The sequence below is a fragment of the Bos mutus genome, chromosome 11 (assembly GCF_027580195.1).
Source record: "Bos mutus isolate GX-2022 chromosome 11, NWIPB_WYAK_1.1, whole genome shotgun sequence".
Taxonomy (NCBI): Eukaryota; Metazoa; Chordata; class Mammalia; order Artiodactyla; family Bovidae; genus Bos; species Bos mutus.
The window spans coordinates 84208492-84214896 of record NC_091627.1 but is presented as its reverse complement, the minus strand read 5'-3'; the positions used below and the strand labels follow the sequence as shown (position 1 = coordinate 84214896).

The window sequence follows — 6405 nt, the reverse complement described above, 5'->3', positions numbered from 1 at the left end:
TGTCCTCTGTTGTCCCCTTCTCCTCCTGCCTTCAATCTTTCCCAGCATCAGGGTCTTTTCCAATGAGTTGGTTCTTCGCATCACATGGCCAAAGTATTGGAGTTTCAGCTTCAGCATCATATTCAGGACTGATTTCCTTGAGGATGGACTGGTTGGATCTCTTTGCAGTCCAAGGGACTCTCAGAGTCTTCTCCAACACCACAGTTCAAAAGCATCAATTCTTCAGTGCTCAGCTTTCTGTATAGTCCAACTCTCATATCCATACATGACTATTGGAAAAACCATAGCTTTCATTTTTTTTTAAGGTTTAAAAAGTGCTTAAAGTTTTTAATTTCTAGTAGGAAAACATTATCTGAATGAATACCCTAATGACACAACGCTGTAAAATGTTTTCAGCTGCATTTGGGGCAAAGAGGTAGGGATTATCTTCAAAGCACCCCAGCTTTCTTCATGAGAAGGTCAGAGGTACCCTGGTTTGTATTATTACAACATCCATTAGGTGATCTAAGTTGCTTTTCCTCTAGCAGGGCTTTATGTCAGAAGGGCATTATGCTTGACCTCCAAATTTGGCCAACAATTTACTGATGAGATTCATAACCTTTGGGTTGCTCTGATATTTTGACATATTTGCTGGGTTCTGGGCCACATTCTGGAAGGCTACCATAACTTCTGGATCCTGCATGGCTGCAAGGACCTCTGGATCACTAAGAATTTCATTGAGCCCAGGCATTCCTGCCATTCCAGGTATTCCCCCAGGAAAATTACCAGGCATTCCCCCCAGGAAAGCCACCTGGAAAAGAGCCATACTGAGATCTTGATTGTCTTCTGGCTTCTTCCTGCCTCTGGACTCTCTCATGTTCTTCCCAAGCCTTCTTAACCCTTTCTATTCTTTCTTTGATCTCATGCTCTTCACGTTTTTGCTCATACGTTCTCCGACGTTCAGCAATTTTCTGGGCCCTTGGTTGAACTTCCTTCAGCATTGCACTAGCATCTTCATCATAATCCAGCTTCCAGGCAAGGCCAAGATCATGGGCAACTTCTTCCCGATGGCCCAGAAGTCTGAATGCTTTCCCTCACCGCTTGTGTGGCTGAGCTGAATCAGGATTTATTTCAATAGCTCACTGTCACAGTCTCAGATGGCAGCATTTGGCTTATGTAATCTGATGAAGACATTGGCTCTCTTGGCATACAGAATAGCCAAACGAGGATTTAGCTTGATGGGAACAAGTCAATGGCTTTCTGTAGTTCACCATCATTCAGGGCATCAATGGCAGCTGCTTTTTTTAAGCATTTGCCTGATCCATCATCTCCTCAGTTATCTCTACATTTTCATCTCCCATTTCTTGAGGTGCATCAGTGTCTGGTTCAATCACACCTTCATTGTCAATTTCTAGATCACGTTCCTCATTTGATGGTTTATCTGTCTTTATGTTTTCCTCTGCCTTCTTACTATCTGTTTTTTCTTTCTTGGTATTTTCTTCTGATTTAGTTTTATGAGCAGCAGGTGGTATTTTACCCACCATGCTCTCCACCCACTCCCTCAGGAAGTACATTTCCTTGGTGTGCAGAATGCTCAGGTCCTAGACAGACCTTTGTTGCTGGTTGCTGCTGCTGCTGCTGCTAAGTCGCTTCAGTTGTGTCCAACTCTGCGACCCCATAGACGGCAGCCCACCCAGCTCCCCCGTCCCTAGGATTCTCAAGGCAAGAACACTGGAGTGGGTTACATCAACCCAAATATGCCCTTTTGCTCCTTTACCATTTTCCACACACAAAAAATTGACTTATTCTGAATATGTCCTCTGGTCAATTTTACTAAAGACTGGGGTCCCAGGGAAAGATCACATTACCCTTTAGCTTCATGCTATCTTTTCTTTTCCTGTATCTCTCAAAGAGATTGAGAGCAGAACAAGAAAAGATTTCTCTTACAGCAAGAATGGGCTCCACTGGTTCTTTAGGCTGGAGCTTACTCTGATTACTTGTTAAGTATATTCTCTGTTTTTGATCATTCTTCTAAGAAGAAAAACAAATTTTCCTGCTTTTCATTTCATTAAAAGCTGCTAATGACCTTGTGGAACTCCATCACGCTCTTGGAGCCTGGTTGTTGTTCAGTCACTAAGAAGGATCTTTTGCGACCCCACGGACTGCAGCATTTTATAGCCACACATTCTCTAAAATTCCCTTGAGGAAATAGTTCTTCTAGATACAGACAGTGCTCTTCCTAAAAGGTATTCTATTGAATAAAGTTATATATTGCATATAAAACAGCCTCTTCAAGAATTCCCAAACTGAGTGGTTGAGAGCCTTAAGGCTGCGACACCAAAGCCCATTTCATTCTTCTCCTCTTAGGAACTCTGGATGATGATCTCTAGCTTCCCATGTAGTGAGGATGTGACTGTGTGATGACTCTGAACCATGAACCGTGAGCAAAAATGACAGATGTCACTTCCAGGTTGAATGATGTCCGTGCTGGCATGCAGCTCTCCAGCTCTCTCTCTGTCATGGCAGCTGCAAAACAATGTGGTCAGATGGCAGAGCTGAAAAACGGGAGCAACCAGGACCATGGGGTCACCTCCTGGAGCAATTGCCCTGGAGAAGGCTTGACTGACTTAGACTTTGAGGTTTATTTGGGAAAGAAACTATTGTTATGTTAGGCCACTAAAATTTGGAGGTTATTTTGTAACTATTACATATCCTGCTGCTGTTGCTGCTGCTAAGTCGCTTCAGTCGTGTCCGACTCTGTGCGACCCCATAGATGGCAGCCCACCAGGCTCCCCCATCCCTGGGATTCTCCAGGCAAGAACACTGGAGTGGGTTGCCATTTCCTTCTCCAATGCATGAAAGGGAAAATTGAAAGTGAAGTCACTCAGTTGCGTCTGACTCTTCATGATCCCATGGACTGCAGCCTACCAGGCGCCTCCATCCATGGGATTTTCCAGGCAAGAGTCCTGGAGTGGGGTGCCATTGCCTTCTCCGATCACATATCCTAAATTAATGGTTAAGCAGTGATCTAGTTAATGTGACCAAATCTAGTATCAGACTTTCTAGGTTCCATTCCATGCCCTACCACATTCTAACTGTTTGACCTTAAAGAAAATACTCAATCTTATTAAACCTCAGTTTCTTCATATTTATAATAATACCTTACTGTGACATATTGGTGACAACCAATATGAAGAACTTAGAATACTGTCTGGCACAAAAGAAATCTTTAAAAAGCAATAGTGTTTTGATGACAAGTATGGTGCCTGACGGAGAAGGCAATGGCACCCCACTCCAGTACTCTTGCCTGGAAAATCCCATGGACGGAGGAGCCTGGTAGGCTGCAGTCCATGGGGTCGCTAACAGTTGAACATGACTGAGCGACTTCACTTTCACTTTTCCCTTTCATGCATTGGAGAAGGAAATGGCAACCCACTCCAGTGTTCTTGCCTGGAGAATCCCAGGGACGGGGGAGCCTGGTGGGCTGCCGTCTATGGGGTCGCACAGAGTCGGACACGACTGAAGCGACTCAGCAGCAGTAGCAGCAGCAGTAGCAGCAGCAGCATGGTGCCTGAAGATATTTAAAAGCCAAAACAAAATTATTAATATAAGCATATAAGTACTCCCAAGCAATTTCATTTCTGTGCTCTTTGTGTATAGTCAAAATAAATTATTCATCTAAAGTAATAGCATTGGGAAAGTTATTCCTTGAGTCAATATATGTTTATTTACTGCAGGAAGTAATCAAATGTACAAACCTAGCTTCTCACATTTGTTGCTATGAATATGCGGGTAGCACTGTTTTATAAATATTTTAATCTTTTGCAGACATGATTATGTCTCTTTATTATTCCCACAATAGCCTCCTTTTTTCCTCCCTAAATCTGATTTGTTTTTCCTCCAACTCACCTTTCTGTAAACAGAGGCCTGGCTTGCCTCTTTCATGTGAGCGCACACAGCAATGCATCCTTGATTCTATCCATCGCCCTTTGCGCTTATTGTCAGGGTGATGGGGAGGTGAGGGATGAAACAAATGCTTTTGTAGTTTAATGCCTAGGTGACTGGCAGTTTGGTGGGGACCTTAGTAAAGTGAAGGAGACTCATTGTCTCCTAGAGTTGTGGGATTTCAGGCTGGTCAACATGGGGCAGTTTTGTAAGTTTGTGGAATCCCCAGGATGTTAAGGTGAAAACATCCTGTGGCCTTTGAGAAATGGCAAAAGGATTAGGGGCCAATTAAGACAACAGAGAGAAGTTCTATCAGAAGAGGACATTGCTCTGAAAGCTAAAGGTGGAGCGTTCCATGGAGAGTGTCTGGTACATAGACACTAAATAATTAATTATTAGAATGAGTAGATGGAAGGGCATGCAGCTGTGCTAAATGGCACAGGCTATTTAAGGAGAACGCAATCGAATCTGTCTCACTCCTGGCTCTGTGTTACACCCTTTTGTATTCATTTTTCGTTTTACTTCTTGTTTTGTTTGATGTCTTTCCAGTATTTGGTTCTAATTTATTTTACCTTGCTGCCTTAATTCATTTTGAAGCAAAGGAAGATACTTAGAAATAAAAGCATTTCTTTTCCTTAAGCAATCTAAATTAGCATGATTTGAAACAAATCAAGAAAATATTTGATTCAACCTCACCAGGAGATTTCTACTCAAAAGAACATTATTGTAAAAGTGAATAAGCATGCCATCTTAAGGTCTGAACCCCAGATGCATCTGGAGAGCGTTTGTCATTATAAAAGAGATTACATTAAAAAAAAATCTCCACGTAATTTCTACTCCAGTAAGGGATATGATACAGTTACATAAGGGTCTGTATTTAAATCCATGTTGAGATGAGTGTGGCTAACAAGTGATAGTATTGGTGACTGTTATTAATACATAGCTATAAATCTCCATACAGAGCATTTCTAGGGGAATTAAGACACAGTTGCTTATCAAGACCTTGGCAATTTCCCTTCCTATTGAGACATATTAAAGAGGTTAAGATTTTGGTTTCGGCGGCTGCCAGTCTGTAATCTTTCCTAACTCTTCACTCAACAAGTTGCCTCTCCTGCCTTTCTTTTGACTTAACATCAAGGACCTACCTTGCCACCAGCCAAGGCTGTGGGCTCAGCCGTTTCCACCTGCTGGGGCCAACAAGCTGCAGCTCCGCTGGGGATGCAGGGATGTGGCCAAAGGGTAGAGTGCATGTAGTTCCACTGCTGAACACCACCACCATCTACCTCCAACTTGGGGCACCAGGCATTCTGCTGCCAGAGGCCAATTTCTCTTTCTGAAGGTTTTCTGCTCATCTAGCAGCAAGACCCAGAAGCAAAGTGATAGTGATAGTGGGCATGGGATTGGGGAGGAGGAAAGGGGACATTTTGGTGATCTTAGCTGCACCCCTAGGACCTCTAAGCATGAGGCTATTCTCAGTGACATGGCTATTCCCTTCTGACATAAAAAGCAGCAGGATGGACTGGAGGGCTCGGACAAAGCAGTGCATTTTCCTTTGACAGCAGACACTGCCTCTCTGTTCCATTTTATGTTTCTAGACATATCTGTTGTTGATAGATAACCATTTAAATAGATTAATGTTTCTAATTCAACATATAAGTCAATTCTAATGCACACAGATATGGGTAAGCAAGTGCAGGAGAGAGGATAAAATTAAGTCTTTTGCCAGGCCTCAAGATATATACACTTATATTTCACGACCCCCACCCATTTTGAAGTGTGAGGGTAAAAATAGATAACATACTGGAAAAACTCAAAATGAAAGAAACTTGCTTGAATTACTGCTCATGCTAAACTGTTCCAATGTCATAAACTTAGATTCCTTAGGCCTTGCTTTTTAGGATCTTCCTGTGTTTTAGAATTCTTTTATAACAGACACTTGATGTACCACTCATATAACTTCATTCACATTTGACACTAGGCAAGAATTTTCTTTTTAAAACCAAAAATATAAGCAAATGTTACATAACTAAGTGATGTGAGCTCTAAGTTCCCAGAATTTTGTAGGAATGGGGCTTTGAATGGGATAACTGAGCAGCCCCGTATTACTATTTATGAAAATTCCTTAGCATTGGCAGTCATTTACATGTTCATTTCACCTTTCTGCCCTTAGTAAAGAGCTGCTTAGTTTTCACATAGTACTTTTGGAACTAATAAACCAGTGTCATTACTTTGATGGATATGACATTTCACTTTTAATCTATGTGGTTGGTTATGGTGGCTTAATTGAAAACCTATGATCACCATGTTATTTAACTTAGCAAATGCCTCTTTTATTATCACTTCCAGGAAGTGTGTCTTCTCTGGAATATTTCAACTGAATCTGTTTCCTGACTTCTTCTCTGTGGACCTTTTGTTGGCTGATATCATACCTGTCACTTTAAGTTGCATTTTCCCAAGCTTTAAGAGTACTTTTCTTTAAAT

General features: G+C 41.9%; 1 pseudogene; it reads right to left on the bottom strand.

The window, feature by feature from the left end:
* Window positions 1-341: 341 nt before the first annotated feature.
* On the bottom strand, window positions 342-5276 carry LOC102267293 (hsc70-interacting protein pseudogene; annotated as a pseudogene).
* Between the last annotated feature and the right edge of the window lie 1129 nt (window positions 5277-6405).